At 41.1% G+C, this 18,653-nt stretch overlaps 1 protein-coding gene across 5 annotated transcripts in view; it reads right to left on the bottom strand.

The window, feature by feature from the left end:
- The window catches only part of RUNX1T1 (RUNX1 partner transcriptional co-repressor 1), a 151,362-nt gene that overhangs the window by 103,916 nt on the left and 28,793 nt on the right, over positions 1–18,653 (bottom strand). The window lies entirely within an intron of this gene.

The following is an 18,653-nucleotide window of genomic DNA, read 5'->3' as shown; positions in this document are numbered from 1 at the left end:
ATACTGTTTAAGAGAGACCACGACTTCGTTATTTCTTATTTAAAACACACACACACAAACAGCTATACTTCACATGAAAGGGAGGGGGGCATTTTCACTGTTGGAAAAGCAACCTTTCATCAATGTACAAGCTGAGAAGCAGCTGTAGAAATGGAGGGGGGAATAATAAATCTAAAGAGCAACATATCTCAATAAAATGGTACAATATTCAGTTTTAAAAGTGGGTCTTAATATCAGTACATTGTAAATCCTCAAGCTATGGCTCAGAAAATTGAACACTACCATATGCCATCTGATTATGCATCTTTTCTATGTGTAAAAGGGCTTTTTAAGCTGTTATCTGACTACAGTAATTGCCATTTAAATTGATCCACGTCAACAAAAACTGTATCCCTGGAGATTCTCACCTAGAAGACTACTTATGGAAGGGGCCCTAGCAGAATGCCAGTGCATCTGAGACTACTTCAGCATTTTCTCAAGCAGCCAGCTGCAGGAATCATTTCCCCCCTCTCATTATTTAATACTCTGAGGCAAGCAGCAACCCATTTGGCAGTCCTCCTCAAATAAATATTACTGGATTTTTTTTTAATGCAGCCACTTAAGGATTACTGTAACAATTTTTGTACCACTTAGTTATTTTATTTTAAAAAAATATAATAAAATAAAATAAAGTGAGGCCAAAACGTGTAACAGTGATGGACAATCAATGTCAACCATTCTTTTCTTTTTTAAAAAATTACCATTCTCTATTGGTTGTACACAGCAGATAAAAACATCAGAATAAAAGACTGCAGCAAAAGAAGTATTTTCACATGCAAAAGAACATTGCATCATACAAGGATTATATGCCAGAGACAACACAACAGGCTTGAGGTTATCTTATAAAAGATTATTATCTTGTGTATATTTAGCCAGTGAATTATCCTGCAGATCATCAAACTGCTTACAAAATAAAGTCAAATGATCCCATATGACTCCCCACAGCCAAGGCTGTCTCCAGGCCTCCACCCTACCCCCCAAAAAAATATCCATTTGCAAAATTAGATTTATTTTGGACTTTAGATAGTTGTTATTCCATCACATTACCCATAGGGGGGAAATGTTCTCATACGCCAGAGCATTAGGCCTGTAACCCTATGCGCAATCATGTGCAGTGAAATTAATGGGACATGCAAGCATAATAAACAGTGTGCAGGTCCAGGATAGCAGTCTCCAGCTCTGAAGCAGGCATTTTTCTCTTGCTTACACCTGACTTACCAACAGGGACTAGAGTCCTCTCAACTGCCTATGCAGCTAATGAAAGCTCTTTGTTAGCAGCGAAGGAAGAAATTGACTCAAAGCTTTTCTGCAGGCCTCTGCAAGTTCCCCTCTCCCTTCCTAGCAGACTGTTGTGATAAACTGTGACTTCACACAGTCGGTATTAAGTGAGTTAATTCAAAGGCATTGAAACCTCATTGATCCTAATTGAAAGCAATACACCCAACCAAATAGTTTTCTACCCCATCTGTTCTGGCCTGCCACCAGCTATTCAGTTCAGGACAATTAATAGTTTCAGATATTCTAACTGACCCAATAAAGGCACTCATTTAAGCAGGACTGCATTAACAAAGTGAAAAACCAAGGGCAAAATGGGTTCAAATGGAGCATTTTACTCCTACTTGGCGTTAACAAAGCTGAATAACGCTTATTCTGACTTTTTATGTGCAAGGCTTGATAAACTGAATGAGAAGGCACTCAATGATCAGGCAACGAGCGTTGATGAATGGTCATTCGGACACCCCCTCATCTCCAGGCAAGGCTATTCCACAAAGTGGGATACCAGTTAGAAAGGGCGAACTCAATAATGTCCAGATTTCCTCACTTGTTTTTCCACTTTCAAACTCAGGCCACCGGCCACCAAATGAGGCTGACATATTGAAAAATAATCTTTTATGGGTGAACGGCAAGTAAAAATAGAGCATTAGCCGGGCTTTCAAATTCTGATCTGCTAAGTTTGTCAGACCCCAAAGATTTGATTTTCCACCCAGCTGGAAGCCGTTAGTGTTTTCACAAGGAATCTTACTGACAAGGCAAACCCACCTAATACATGAGCTGCTGAGTTTTTTGTGGGGAGATTCTATTTGGATGCCTTCCTAACTTTATTCAATAGACTGTCAACGTGATGTACAGTAAACACACTACCACATGAATACATGTATTAATTTCATACAGCTGGCGGTTGTGCTGCCCTACAGTATTTCTCTAATACGTTTATGTCACTTTCCTTGCGCTTAAAATAATAATAATCCAAAACAGTAAGATGAGAATTAAATTTACATGTCACAGTTTTTGGGTTTGGGTTTATTTTTTTACAAAAGAGAAATCTGTGTCCTCTTACCGCAAGGACTTGTCTTAAAATACTGCATCTGGATTAAGGTAATACAGCAATGTTCCAACAGAGATCAGCCACACAAATAATTGATTTTTCTTTTTAGCACTGCCATGACACAATAACCACACTAAAACTTTTTTAAAAAAATGACAACAACCCTATCTTTCCTCAGAAACATTGCTAGAATACTAGTGACACATGATTTCAGCTTTGAATGTACACATTTTTTAAAAAAATACTCACCAGATAATGCCAAGAGTTTTCCCTACACACTTCCTTATTGGCAAGGCTTACTCTGCTTCTTAAAATAGCTACAATGGGATTTTAGATCATATAGCAGAGTGAAATGAAGAGAGGGAAACTGTTTACACATTTACTTTAGAGAATTGTGTGTGTGTGTGTGTGTGTGTGTGTGTGTGAAAGAGAAGTTGCATTTAGTTTGTCAACTCATGAGTGCATGTTGGGATAGGATCCAGGGTGTACCTACCAAACCTTATTTCTAGATGTGTGCCTATGAACAGTCTTAAGTGTATGTCTAAAAAAGGTAAAATATGAATACAACAAACACTTGTGTGTAAACATGTGAACAGATATCATGGCTGACATTGAGTGTCATTACATAAAATGAGACAGTAACCTCAAGCAGCTGATTTGGGATTTTTTTTGGAAAGTCAGCCCACTGTAAACTATTTAATTTATTCTTGCTGTATTTTCCTGTCAAGGAAGAGAAGAACCTGAGGGATTTTCAGCCTCAGATGCCCAAATAAGTTGCTAAGACTTCAGCTAGGGTGGGGGTAGTACTTGCTGCTGTGTCTTAGTCAGCAAAATGTCTTGACCCAAGAGATGAAGACAGAACTGGATTTGGCTCTGTCAAGTGTAGACATGATGGCAATCCTGGGTTGGCTGAATGTAATGTGTGAGAAACAGTCCTAAAACTATAGAACTGAGATTAAGTTAAAATCAACGCACATGTTTAATAAAAGAATCAACTAGGCAGGCCATCATTTGAGCTATCAGATCAGGAGAGAATCTGTCCTGGCAGATTAGTCTGGTACACCAAGTGATAACAGGAATATGAGCCAAATGCAAAAATTCTGTGAACTTGGAGAAATTCAGTTGGGCCTCACATCATAGGTGCTCATAACATTTCCTGTGGAAGAAAAAGAGCAATAATAATACCTATTCATATACTGTGGGCCAAAGTTATACTATCTGGGAAGCCTATTTTTAAGCATTCGGTGGCATCTCAGTTTCCCACCTGTAAAATGAGAACAACAGTGGGCTGCGTTTTGAAAGAGGATATGCAATAAAGTTTGTACTCTAGTCTGAAAATTAAAAGCGATCAAGCATACCAAGGAACTTGTGCCTCTTAACAGCAGCAAGAACTACTGCTACAGAGTTGGCCATGGGCCTCAAATTTTACTTTCCACTATATAGAATATTGTATGCAATATTGTAAAGTCAGACAAAATATACATTCCAATAACCAGCAAATTCTAATATCCATTGCTTCAAAACTAGATCAAGTTTGGGATACTAACAGAGCCCCCAAGTGACTTTAATCTCCTATATTTGGACTTAAAGTGCTATTAAAACTAAGCTTCCTCATCCATTTCCTCCCTGCATGCAGAATACCCATTTCAGGGGAAACCTACCAACGTAATTATGCATCATCAGGTCTAATTAGGAAATTCTGCCTTTATATAAATATTACACATTCCCTTTCCCCTCTTAGAAACATTTTGATATTTGTGACATTCTTTCAGCCTTTAATGGGAGATTGCAACATTACCACTGAGAACTTTTGTTTTGTTTTGTTCCAGTGTCACCACCTCCCCGTTTTGACAGATAGCGAGTTAGTTTTGTTAAAATGCAAGGGGTGATAGCGTATGCTCCAGTGAACTTTCCCTCCTCTCGGCACCAGAGACAAAAACCTGCAGCTTTGCTCGGCGCTGGCAGCCATCTGGACAGCTTGCTCTCAATGTCTTCCCCACACCACACTGCAGGCAACATTTCAGGGCTCCAGAGCTCTGTGGAGCTATTCATGACATACCAATTTCACATTTTCTGCTTCTACACTTGCAACAATAAATGCTAATGAGGACTGTGAATGACATTTTTAAAGACAATAAAAAAAAGGTCTCAAAATCCCTCGCATATGGAGATACTGTTTTCTAAACTTCACCTTCTGTTGGGGAACAATGTATAATTTAGGAGGGGGAGCAGGGAAATAACGGTAGGAGAAAAATTAGGGAGACTGAAGGATAACCAGGTCCTGCAGAATTGCGAGTAAAACAATGTTTGCAAGGTAGGCTAATGACACAGATTTTCAGACCACCTCTGCACTACCAACCAATCCTTGTGACCGCATTGCTGTTTCTTATCAGGAGAGCTCATTAATTATTGTCTGCTTGCAAGGGAGCGGGGAAGGCAACCTTAAATGATCACGCATAACCTCAAAAAGCCATACATTCCAACAATTTAATTGCTAATCTTTAGATGAGACTGGGGGTAAACTGTTATCATTAATTGGTTGGAAATGCTACGCTTTCATAAAGATTAATGCAATGACCGAGTGTGGGCAAGCAAAACTATCTAATGTTTTCTCTTTTTCTGAAAACAAAAATGCATTTTACAGTGCCCTTATTAATACAAATGGCTAATATGCTTGAGCTCCAAATGTGATCACTTATCATTAACAGGGATTAAGATACTTTTCGCAAGATCCACCAGGTGGAGCAAATATGCAACACTACAGAATTCTCAACATAAATTCAGATCACCAGTGTGGGGGTGGATCACCCTTCCCTGCAGTTTCTTCCTCCTTTTCTTTGTAAACGTGTAATTGACTTATTTGCCATACAGCAGAACCCTCGTAATCTACCTCAACATTACCCAAATACCTTGACTATCTGAGTTTGCTGTGTTTCCCACATATTTGGTGTGATATTTTTTGACTTAAGTCCTTCAGTTATAACGGCCAAACTCCCAGGTCTTACGCAAGGGATACACTTTTTAATTACCTGCTTACATTGCAAAAACAACTGGCTCCTTCTCTCCACAGAACTCACAATGATCAATCTAAGGGATGAAAGAGCAGTTTTGCAGCTTGGCTATGAATGTGTGGTGCCCATTTAACATAGGTTCCTTGGCATTCCAGTTGTTGCTGCAACACTAATCCTCCCCACACTTTCAGGTAATGCGAGAAACCCAGAACCACATGGGTGGAGCCCCTACTGCAGATCTCCCTCATATGCTGGGATAGCTCAGTCGGTAGAGCATAAGACTCCTAACCTTAGGGTTGTGGGTTCAAGCCCTTTGTTGGGCAAAAGATTCCTGCATTGCAGGTGGCTTGACTTGATGGCTCTCATGGTTCCTCCCAACTCTACAATTCTATGATTCTAAGTGAGTCCAGTGCTAAACCAGCTTCTTAAGGACTGATGCTGGCATGCCTTTACTCCTCTTATTGTAAATTTCTCCCGGGTGGTCCTGGACTTCTCCTATTACTCAACTGAGGTTGCAAAGGCAAAGTAAAGCACTTTGGAAGCCTAGTTTAGAAGAAGAAGAAAAAGAGTTTGGATTTGATATCCCACTTTATCACTACCCGAAGGAGTCTCAAAGCAGCTAACCATCTCCTTTCCCTTCCTCCCTACAACAAACACTCTGTGAGGTGAGTGGGGCTGAGAGACTTCAAAGAAGTATGACTGGCCCAAGGTCACCCAGCAGCTGCATGTGGAGGAGCGGAGACACACACCTGGTTCACCAGATTACGGGTCTACCACTCTTAACCACTACACCACACTGGCTCAGTTTAGAAGCAGCACAACAGTGTGTGGTGCTAAGAAGCATCAGCACTGGTAAAGAACAAGGGTTGAAGATGTTAAGGTGATCCCGGGAACACATTTTGGCTGGAAAGAAATCAATAGCAATTGGGAAGTACACTTATGCTTTAAGACACTATAGATAAAGGAGCTGGTCAAGTATTGTGTGGCCCACAATTAAGAAACTAGAGCCAGGGCTTTTTTGGCTGTGGCTCCGATCTGGTGGAACACTCTGTCACAAGAGACCAGGGCCCTGCGGGACTTGACATCTTTCCGCAGGGCCTGCAAGACAGAGCTGTTCCACCAGGCCTTTGGCCAGGGCACAGCCTGACTCCCTCCCTCGGCAATCTTCGCGGAGCTCTGGCCCAATGGTTGCCAGTGGCTAGAATTAATTAATTTTATAATGAATGATTTTAGAATGTTGTTTATGCTGTACTTTTGTACTGTTTTATTGTTGTTAGCCGCCCTGAGCCCGGCTTCGGCTAGGGAGGGCGGGATATAAATAAAATTTATTATTATTATTATTATTATTATTATTATTATTAAACATGGATCTAGCACAATTCCAAATTCCAGCTTTCGTTTAAATAAAATGTCCAGCCTTGGCAAATAATAATTCACAAACTTCTGTGTGGTTCTGGTATTAGGACCAATTCTCTAGCTGAGGGCACTCTGTCTCAAACCTCTTATCATTTCTACTAATACTGTGGGAGTCTGTCTCATGGCACCTTCTTTCAACTCCTCTCTTGCAAATAGTCTGAAAATCCCCCCCTCCTGTATTTTTGCTTCTTTCCTTGACTGCCACCTTGCCACCAAAAGCAACTTTCTCCAGTCCCCTTCCTCAGCTCCTGGTGGACCCAGAACCTTCTCCAGACTAATTTCTACCAGCTTCCCCCTCCCTATCTTTCATCCTAGTTCCCATCACCTTTTGCATCTCTGATAAAAAGTCTTGAAGAATTCCGCTGTATCTGCCACCCTCTTTCTACTAAGAACTCTTTAAAAAGTTTCTTGAACATGGCCCCAAGAACTGGACAGTTATGTTCGGGTGCTTCTAGGTAGGTGCTTAATACTGGAAATGGATCATTGAGATGTTGCAAATGGGGCGTTGGAACAGGATGTTTTTAAACAAAAAACTTACTGGATTTCCCCAGAAATCTGAACCTGGTAAATCTGGATCAAATATAGGGAGGGATATATGGGCTGTAATTTTGGGGACAGTGATGTCATGTGGACATTGCAAAAGACCTGCATGTATGAGGATGACCTACCCCACAATAAGCACTAGTGTGGAAGCATCCTTAATGTACCTAATATATGTACCATACTTAATTAAAGGTTGAACAGATGTTTACACTACTTGCTATACATAGAAACATAAGCAGCAGCCTTAAACTGAATTAGGCCATTAATCCATCTAGCTCAGTATGGTCTACACTGAGTGGCAGTGGCTCTCCAGGGTTTCAGGCATAGCTCAGTAGGTAGAGCATGAGACTCTTAATCTCAGGGCTGTGGGTTCAAGCCCCACATTGGGCAAAAAGATTCCTGCATTGCAGTGGGTCGGGCCTTTTCTGCAGTGGCTCCTCGTCTGTGGAATGCTCTCCCCAGAGAAGTTCACCTGGGGCCTTCATTATACACCTTTAGGCGCCAGGCAAAAACGGTCCTTTTTAACCAGGCCTATGGTTGATTTGATTGACATCCTATGACCTTTTAAAATGTGTGTTGGGGTATGTGGGGGTGTGATTGGGCTATTGCTGTTTTTATTTTTAATACGAATTTTGTGGTTTTATATTCTGATTTTATTCTGTGGACCGTCCTGAGACCTACAGGTATAGGGTGGTATATACATTCAATAATGATGATGATGATAAATGACATACGTGGTCCCTTCCAATTATATAATTCTATGATTCTTCCAGCTGTACCTGGTGATGCCAAAGATTTAGCCTGAGATTTTCTTCATGCAAAGCAGGTGATATACCACTGAGCTTCCCCTTATGTAAGCTTATTTGTATTTTGTTGGTAAGTTACTGAGATTTCCCAGCCCTCTCTTTCAAGACAAAACCTGCTCTCACACCCTGAACCATGTAATCCAGGGCAAACTAGTCAGTTTATAGATGGTTTTAACTTTTATTTTATCCACCACCACCAAATTATTTCCTTTAGAAAGTTCACAGAAAGATCAACATAAGATTATCTAAACCAAAATGGAACACTTCAGTCCCAGAAGCAGGCCAGTTAACATGTAAGTGAACAATACATCAATGCCAGTTTTATAAAGGGAAATAAAAAACAGCCACCTTTTTTTCCTTTTTTTGAAAGGGAAAAAAAAATCCCCAGCCTTTATGCCAGCGTTGTCAGGACTGGGAGAACAGCACCGGCAGGAACCTCACATTCCTGACCAAACCCTCTTGTACACAATACCTCCTGAATGAAAGGAACCCAGGCCGGGCAGAGATAGCCGACTGTCAGGAACCGGCCCTGACGTTTGTGGACAGACAGGGTTGGCTTTGCAGGATGTCAGAGCAGCAAACTGCAGCTAGAGATACTGGACTTTCACACACTTCCAGATTGGATGTTTTGCTCTTCAGGTAATTAAACAAGGAAGCAGGGTCTGATGGTACGAGCCTGACCCCGGTGGTGTGGCTCCATAGTTCTGCATATCAACTTCCGCAAGAACTGCCTGGAGCATCAACAGAATCTTCTCTATGTGCTCCTTCTTCCTCCCCGCCCCCTTCCACCCTCCTTGAAACAAGTCTCTTAAAGTAATAGCCAATTTTTCAAGTAGCATGTTTTCTCATATTTAAGTACAATTGCTTGCACTGTATAAGCAGCCTTACAATCTTTTGTTTAAAAAGAAATTGGGGTGGAGGTAGAGAAGCAAGGATGATTGTTCTTTGTTAGACATTCTGCAAAATGTTGCCAGCTATTGAAGCAACTTGGGGTAGGTTATATATTATGTATCTAATAAGTAAGCAATGAATTAACATCAATGGATGCCATAATGGCTTTCTGCAACACACCTGCCTCTGTAAGAAGTATTGCAAAACTAACATTCTGATACTGTATTGCAAGCCGTCTTGTTACTGGAGAAACAATAGGAAGTCAGCTATGGTGGTACTGTAGAGTTTTCTCTCCCTTTGTTCAATTTCCCTCTGCCGCTCAATATTTTTTTAAAAATCAGCTTCAACCCTCACCCACAACACTAACAACTTCTGAATGCTTTGAAATGCAACATATGACTTGCAAAGCAATGTCGAAGCAAACACAGGGACAGCTTTGCAATTGACCTAATTTCCTGTTTAAGATGCCATCTGAAACAAAATAGGGTGCTTTTAAAATAAATAAAAATAAAAATAAAAATAAAAGCTAAGTAACGTATTCTTCTTTGTCTCAAGAATCTGCAGAAGGGAACATGGGCTGAAAGACAAGAGAAGGAAGAGTACAAAAGCAAGCTTGCTTGTCTGTGTTCAACACAAAGAACATTAAATGAAAACAACTGGCATGCTGCCAAATTCCTATAGAGGCAAAGAGATTCAAATAAATTGATTTCACGCATCACACTGACCTGGGATCAGCGAGCAGTGGTACAATATACTCAGAACTCTGTGTGAGGCAAAGCCCATTAATGTTATCAGACCCTTAGTAGATTACCAAACAGAAAATGCTCTTTCTCTCTGTCACACACACAAGAATCCCTCTAAAAAGATAAATTTTAGGCTGACTTAAAATATATTTTATTCTAAAAGTTGCAATGCTCACCCACCACATATCTCATTTATTGGTAATGATAGCTACAAATGTTCCAAAGACAGGTTTTATTGTATTCAATATCTATTGTTAAATGCACCCCACTTCCCCAAGTGGTGTGATGTTCCAGAGATGGTGTTGCCGAGTTTAGTTTCCTGCGGATAGGAGAGGACTGGAGAGTTACAGAGTCTTTGTCATATTTGCTTTATTTACAAATATACAAGCAGAACATGAGGAGAGGCAAACAAGTGCTCCTTCAAGGCAGCTGCACACTTGTTTCACCTGGAAGCCCATTCTTTCTGCTTCTAATTCTCCTAATGTCCCTCTATCCCTTCTCTCCTTTCCCTCATCTAGAAGGGATCTTCTCCAAGCTTGGATGGCTGTCTCCTTCTAAGATACAAAGACAGACCCTCCAAGTGTCCCTATTTTCCAGGGATAGTCCCAGATTTACAGAAGCTATCACGGTTTCTGATTTGATCCTGGAATGTCCCACTTTTCCTTAGGATGTCCTTATTTCATCAGATAAATGTTGGAGGGTATGGAATAGGATGTCACCAGGGCTTTTTTCAGCTGGAACTCACCAGAACACTGTTCCGGCACCTCTCAGGTAGGCACCATTGCCATTATAAGGGAACAAAGGAGGCGTTTATGGTGAGTACTGGCACCTATTTTTCTAGAAAAATAGCACTGAATGTCCCTATTTTAAATTGGAGAAATGTTGGAGGGTATGGAAGAGGGTGTCCCTATTTTTATCGCAGAAATGATGGAGGGTATGTAAAGAGATTCCATCTATGAGGAAGCCATTTCCTGTTAGCCCCACTGATGAAATAGCAGCAACCAGCAAATCTGCCTAACAAAGGAATGGTTGAGGCAGCCATTCTTACCCAATGGTACTGTACTAACAACCTCATAAGCCAGCTGAGGCCCATCTTACCTTGATTCCATTGTGTTGGCAGAAGACAACTGTGAACCTTATGTGGCCTGCGTCACAGTCTTTCTATGCAAATTCTTTTAATTCCTAACCCCTATGGTTATGATTCATGGGTTCTCACTTAATTTAATTTTGATTTTAAATGTGATTTGAATTGTATTTTAAACTAATTGTTTGATTTTGTGTTTTTAATGTTTTATATGTTTGGTGTTAGCCGCCCTGAGCCTGGTCTCGGCCGGGGTATAAATAAAATTATTGTTATTATTATTAGCCTGTGAGGGCCCAATGTGTGCCACCTTCCCTTCCTTTTTACAGAAGGGGAAGAACTGCATTAATCAGGTCAGATCCTGATGCTTGTGGCCTCCATGTGCAGGGGGAAGAATTGTATGGCTCAAGCCTGGATTATTATGGCCTTCATGTGGTGCATTGTCACGGGGGAGGGTATGTACCTGCTCATTCAAAACACAAAAAGATCAGCCAGCTAGGTAAGAAGTTGAAAAAGAGCACTTGGATAATTAGAAGCTTTCTTTTCACCTTCACAGGACAAGTAACTGTGTCAACACTGGGATTTCCATTACAGCACAGTATCTTCAACAATAAAAGGGCTTCTCATAAAGTTGGATGTTCAAAATCATACAATAAGCACAGTTATCTGTAAGCAAATGCAAGGAGAGAAGGCAAGGGAATTCCCTACCTGGCTTTAATCAATAACCTCTAAAGCCAGTTGTCTCTTATGTACCAAAGGGAGTCATGCTTCCTTTTATTTTATTTTATTTATTTTATTTTTTGGATAGACCACTGCAGTCACACAACATCCTGGGAGAGATTGTACATAATAATAAGCAACTGTTGCTAACAGTGTCTGGGCTTCCTTGCCCACAACAATGTTGATAACAGAAGGAACAAATTCACAGCCTCAAAGAGTGAAACCAAGAGCCACATTAAATGCATGATTGAAGCAAATGATTGGGGTTGCAGTGAGCTGTATTTAAGCTCTCCTTCCGTCGTTCCATCATTGTCCCAACAACAAAAACCCACCACCACCAACTACTAGCAGTTTTCTTCCTGGGACAAATAGTTTAGCGGAGGCTATTTTAGTTGGGAAGGAAGTTTAAGCCCCCCTCCTCATGGTCCCAATTCTGATCTCCCCCACAGCTACTGCTTTTTAATTGCAACCATGCAATTAATGTATGTTGTAGTTTGCTATTCAGAAGCATCTGCTTGTGCCACATCAGCTGCCACAAGAGGTAGGGATAGCCACCAGCTTGGATGACTTTAAAAGAAGATTAGAGAAATGCAGGGACGTTAAGGCTATCACTGGCTGCTAGCTACAATGGCTGTATTTGACCTCCACTGGGGGAAGCAGCATGCCTTTGAATACCACTGGCTGGAAACCACAAGTGAGAAGAGTACTATCACATTAAGGCTCCACTTGTGAGCTTCTCATAGGCATCCTTTTGGCCATTGTGATGTGGAGTGGATAAGCCACTGGCTTTGTGTTCTTATTTTTAGGATCACACTCACTAGCCATGTGGATCCCCATTTGTGTGGAGATACTCTAAGAATGATGGCAAACCACAGGGCCACCAGGGGGATAGTCAGCAGGGGCATCAGTATTTGTAGAATTTGTGGGATGCTCCTCTTAAAGGTCTGTATAGTAAAATCTATAGTTTTCCCAGTAGTGATGTATGGAAGTGAGAGCTGGACCATAAAGAAGGCTGATCGCCGAAGAATTGATGCTTTTGAATTATGGTGCCGGAGGAGACTCTTGAGAGTCCCATGGACTGCAAGAAGAACAAACCTATCCATTCTTCAGGAAATCAGCCCTGAGTGCTCACTGGAAGGACAGATCCTGAAGCTGAGGCTCCAATACTTTGGCCACCTCATGAGAAGAGAAGACTCCCTGGAAAAGACCCTGATGTTGGGAAAGATGGAGGGCACAAGGAGAAGGGGACGACAGAGGGCGAGATGGTTGGACAGTGTTCTCGAAGCTACAAACATGAGTCTGACCAAACTGCGGGAGGCAGTGGAAGACAGAAGTGCCTGGCGTGCTCTGGTCCATGGGGTCATGAAGAGTCGGACAATACTAAACGACTAAACAACAACAACACCTCTTAATGAGGTTTGGCTGATGCCTTCATTATGCACCTTTAGGCGCCAGGCAAAAACATTCCTCTACAAAACCAGGCCTTTGGCTAATTAACATCTTATACCCCCTTAAAATGTGTTCGAGGGAGGGGGTGGGGAGGGGTTAAGGGCTTGTGGGTTTTTTGTTTGTTTGTTGCTTTTATATTGTATTTTTATGTTGTGAACCACCCTGAGATGTGAGGATGATGGGTGGTATACAAATTTAATAAAAATAAATAAAATATTCAAGGGTGTGGCTAGCAGATTTTGCAACTCCTTCCTGGTCCAGCTGTCCCTTCTACGCATTGGACATGTGTATGGAAGAGGCTCAAGTTAATTCCTGTAAGGGGATATGTTTAAAGAGATTGTTGATACTCTTTTAATTTACTTTAAACTCTAAAGCTATTAAGAGGTCAAAGTGAATTCAAGATTTGTTATAACAGAGTAACAGATAGCGAAAACTTTTCCAGTTTTTTATTGACTCTCCTTTGCCCTTTCCAAGGTAATTGCTTTCCAAATGGAATTATTTTCTTCCTCTGTAATTTCGCCTACATTTTACATCGTCTTTATTCTATTTTGTTGTTTTTCTAAATCTGGAATCCTGCCCAGCATTTTCTTATAGGCTCAAACAGGAAACTGAACAGAATGGTCACCTCTCTTAATTGTTCCAAATCAACCTGGCTTACTCAGACAAAATGTGTTCTTTGTGAGCCAAAAATCAATTGTGCACAGAACTTCTAATTTTCTATACATTCCTGTAGCTGTTAATTAGACAAATGTCTCTAAAATGCTTTTATATTTTTGATGTTAAACTGTTCAATACTTCAACACAATGCTATCCAAACTCAGAGCTTCCAAAAATAATAGTGGGATGCACCTGAAATAAACAAAGAGCACACCAACAGGGAGTATGCACAATATGATTCAGTTCAGATGTAACACCAAACCATGGTTTGTTGTTACATGGACAAGCCGTGGGCTTATAAACTCCCTTCTTCTTACTCCCCCTGCACACTCCAGTTCTTTCATGGACTACTGGTTCTTGTTAATCCATAGTCTATCACAGCATTTGCTAGCCTTGTATGCTACAACTCCCATCAGCCCTGACCACAGGCCAGATTGAAGACAGATAGAGTCCAAACTATCAAGATGGTACTAGGCTGAAGAAGGCTTGTCTACCATTTCAGCTGAACTGTGCAGACTAGTTTGCAGTAGTTTTTTCTTCTTCTTCAGTCTGAATATATGGTCAGGGGAATCAGGGAAGGAATGAGGAAGAAAAGAGATGAGGGAGATTCATACACCCAAGAAACACTGAACAGAGATAAACATGTTGCCAAAGTTAAGTGCTTTTAAGTCCCACTGGTTTCAGTGTGGAGTCAAACACCTATGTACCCATATATCTCTCCCATGGAAATCTATTGCATTTAAAAGTGTTGAGCTTCAGCAGGGTTGAATGTATAGTGTGTGAACTACCCTAAAAATACTGCTTTTCTTTCAACATGCAAAATAACCTGCATGTTTATTTTTTCGTCATCCATTTTGGTGATTCATTAATGTAACTCACACCAACAATTAACATAATGCCAGAAAGCCACAATCATTTCTCACATGATTGGGGGGAGAGAATTCTAGCTATAGGAGAGCTGATGACAATTCCATATCTAAACACCCCAAAATACCCTTAAACGTCTCTTATCGATAAAAAATCTTTCAACAGTAGTCACACAACAAAGAAATGACTCCTTGATAACAGAAGAAGTAAGGAATCAAGGCTTAAGGAAAAGGAATCTAGGAATGTACACTAAACTCAACAAAAGTATGGGGACAGCATCTGCTTTAAAGCTCAGAAAACAAAGGGGAGATTATTACCTCCAGTAGTCAGAACAGATATAATTTCCAAAGACTCCTATGGGCAGTAAACATGGTGAATTTTCTTTGCATACGATTAACACTGATGATATCATGGATTCACCAAGAAGCAACTGGTATTTATTTACCATAGGTGCTAACTAAATAAAGCACTGTAAGCCCCTTCTATGTGGGCTGGCTCTCAGAATAATGTTTTAAGGTAAGGAAGAATTAATTTTTTGCGGGAGAGGGCTGGTTGCTTTCTAAATATTATCTTAATGCATTCTAGCAAATGGATGCCTTATATTTTGGTTACCGGTAATCTGACTGTTAAGATTAGGAAAGCTTCACTTTGTTAAAGAAATGATGGGGGATCGGGGGGATTAATAACTGCACTTTCGTCCCTCCACCATTATCCTCAACAACCCTGTGAGGTAGATTAGGATGAGAGACAATCACTGGCCGAAGGTGACGCTGAGGCTTCTAAACTTTGTCTCCCAGGTTCTAGCTCACTTAACATATTTCCAGCTTACTCCACATTATGGAAGGGAAGGTGTAGAAGTGAGCAAATTGGCAGGATGGAGATACTCTCTCCCTCTAGGGGCATGTTCCCTGTTTCTTGCTGTGTAATTAGAATTCCATACGCCTATTAGCATATGCCACAACTCAGCTATGGCTGCCTGGCTGGTTGCATTTTGGGTCCTATTTTGGATATCTTGCAGATGTATTTATTTCCTTTCCTAACAAATTTGCCAGTATGTTTAGGTAGTTTGCAGCTCTGCAAATTACAGCTTTTGGATACTAAATCTGTCTGACCCATATTTATTTGATTTGATTTAAAGTATTTATATACCAATGAAAGCCAATGCATTGTAGCTGTTAGAGGACTGAACTAGAACCAGAGGCAGCCATGTTCAAATCTCCACACACCCATGGAGCCCACTTTTTGACCTTGGCCAAACTCTGCCTAGCTTAAGATACTTCACAGGGTTGGTGTGATGCTGAAAGCCGGCGAGAACCATGTACACCACCTTGTGTTTTTTTGGAGGAAAGGCAGGCTAGCAAATGTAGTAAACAAGACACTCTGGTAATTAATATGAAGCACCATGGCTTTTTTCCCAGCCAGAACTCACTGGAACTCCAGCACCTCTCAGATGGGTGCCATTGCCATTCTAAGAGAATGAAGGAGGTGTTTGTGGTGAGTTCCGCCACCCCTTTTTCTAGAAAAATAACACTGCAAAACACCATTATTACAATACAGCCTATACTGGTATTTTACACCTTCCTCTTCTTTTGCAAATTAGTCATTATTACATTTGTAAATGGCCCTCCCTCCAAAGTGCTCAGGGCAACGTAAGGTAGGTGGGAGTTTGAACGCTGAGCCCAAGGTCACCTAGTGAACTTCATGGTTGGGTGGGGATTTTAACCCTAGGTCTTCCTGGTCCTTCAAATATAGGCTGCTTTTTATTGTCATCTTTAGATAAGCAGATGTGGAAGCCTTTCCCATTTCCAACCCAAGGCATTATTACTGATATTTATGACTGCAGTCACATGTGCTGGGAGCAGTAGGTCAGTATTAGTGGCAACTGCCTGTATTTTACCAATGTATTTTGGTAACAAATAGAAGAAAAAATTTTTTGACCATCGACAGACCACCTTATATAACTTTGCTACATACCGGTATCTCTCATGCTGGGGTAGGAGGAAACACTGACATTTCAGTCTAGCTTTGTGTCTGTTTTTCATTAGCAAGCAGATAAAATCTGACCCTTAACCATACCGTTTGAAAGGGCAACTTTTTTAAAAACGCAAAGGATCTATTCCACTGAACTTGGAAGAAGGTTGCTGCATGCATTGTTATCACATGACTCCCCCCCCCCAATGCAGCTATTAGGGCTCCAGAAAGTGCCTGACAGCATTGCCTCTTAATTTGCTTGACAAAATTTCAATTCAGTTCAAGATCGGTGGCCAAATTTTCAACCTGGACACTGAATGCACATGCTTAGAAATCAGCAGATGCTTTTAGGATTCAGATTTTATTGGTCTGTCTTTCAGAACTTAGTGATCTACTACCTATTATAATCCAATGAGAGGTACTCATTTAAAACACATTTATTATGGTGGGAAAAAGCAAAGCGTGTGCTTAACACTCCCACAGAAGTAAATGGGACTTTAAAAAACACTTTCTTACAGCGGGTCTGGTTGAGTCATGAAACACAAAGGGCTGTACCAGATGTTCTCAAAGTTCTCAGGCCTTTCTGAAGGCTGCACTAGTTTGCTAGGACACGTTCTAAAAATGAAAAATGACCGCCATCCGCTAGGTATTTTTAAATACCTTGATGGAACGAAGAGGCAGATTATGAACTTTGGAAAAGAATCATAGCTCATTGGTGGAACACAGGTCACAGATTTAGTCCCCAGCATCTCCGGGTAGGCCTGGGAAATATTCTCTTTCTGGAACCGCTGTCAATCAGTGCCAACAATACTGAGTTAGATTGGGTGTAAGTTTCCTACAGTTCCTGACATGCAACAAGGTCCCATTAGGTGAACCATCTGTGGGAGTTTCAAGGGAACTGAAAAGCATTCCAGTAAGATGGTGAAACTTCCAGTAAGCTGAAGTGTTAGTAACAGCTGCTCCCATATGAAATAGGCATGAAAAATGACTCTGGGCAGAGCTACAAGCAAATATAGTGTTCATAGCTTGAAGAGATCAGAATGGCAGGAAATAGCTACAGTTTTTCATGGACTGCCTCCAAAAATATTTGAATCTATTGCGGCTTTCATCTGTAATGGACATACCCTTTGTACTTTATATACACACACGTAAGTATAGATCAAAACATAGGTTCAAAATATAGTTAACCTTTCGACTCACTTGAAATATTCAGTCATTCAGATAAACCCACATACTGTAATACTGTCAGGAACACCATCCAACCCCCCACACCAACAGCCTTAAATGCAAAGTGGACATAGCCCCACAGTCCTTAAGCCTCTTAATCTGCATTGGTCTCATTAGATTTGTTTCTGGGTAAGTGGACTGTGACATAAGTATTAAATAACTACTCATATGTACCTCAAAGCTTGCCAAATCTGTATATGCAATGGGATTGGGGCACCTTATCTTGCAGCCTCTCTCAGCTGTACCTGCCCCACCTCTGTATTTACCCTGAATGGCATTCAATGATGTCCACTCACTTGTGAAATGGGACTTTCTTGCACACACCCAATACATGTTCCAATGGGTCTTCCAGGAGCATATTGTGAGTGGGGGGGGGGGAGGGTGGACAACAGGGGAGATAGAAGGTAGAGGACCCCCACCGTGTAAGCAGGTGCCTGCTTTTGCAATGTTGGATCTTTGTAGTGTTGGCAATAAAGTCTATGCTAAAGGTTGTGCCAACTGTCTCCTGCTTCTCTAAAGACCTTTCTTCCTTGCTACTCCACAGGCAGAACATCGCAGAACACCCTGTGCCTTACTTCTTTCAAATCCCTCTTCAAAATCCACCTTTTCTGCTAAGAATTGCATATTGCTTCCCTCTCTTCCTTCCTTCCTTCCTCTGTACCAATGGGACCAATGTCACAGTTCAACCCATGATGGTAGCCTCTCAACTGTGATGCTACAAAAACAGAAAGGAGAGAGAGGGTGGGATTCCTACCCACTGGGCCTATGCACATTATATTGTATGAAAACAGACAACATTTCATTTTTTACATCCAAAAATGTGGCTGTAAGATGGGCTGGAGGTGGGGCAGGAAGGGTGTGTGTTTGTGTGTTACAAATCTACTCCCTTCCTCTCAAATTAGGCAT

This window comes from Podarcis muralis, chromosome 8, assembly GCF_964188315.1.
Source record: "Podarcis muralis chromosome 8, rPodMur119.hap1.1, whole genome shotgun sequence".
Classification (NCBI taxonomy): Eukaryota; Metazoa; Chordata; class Lepidosauria; order Squamata; family Lacertidae; genus Podarcis; species Podarcis muralis.
The sequence above is the reverse complement of the archived record's forward strand: the minus strand, read 5'-3'. Positions and strand labels throughout refer to the sequence as shown.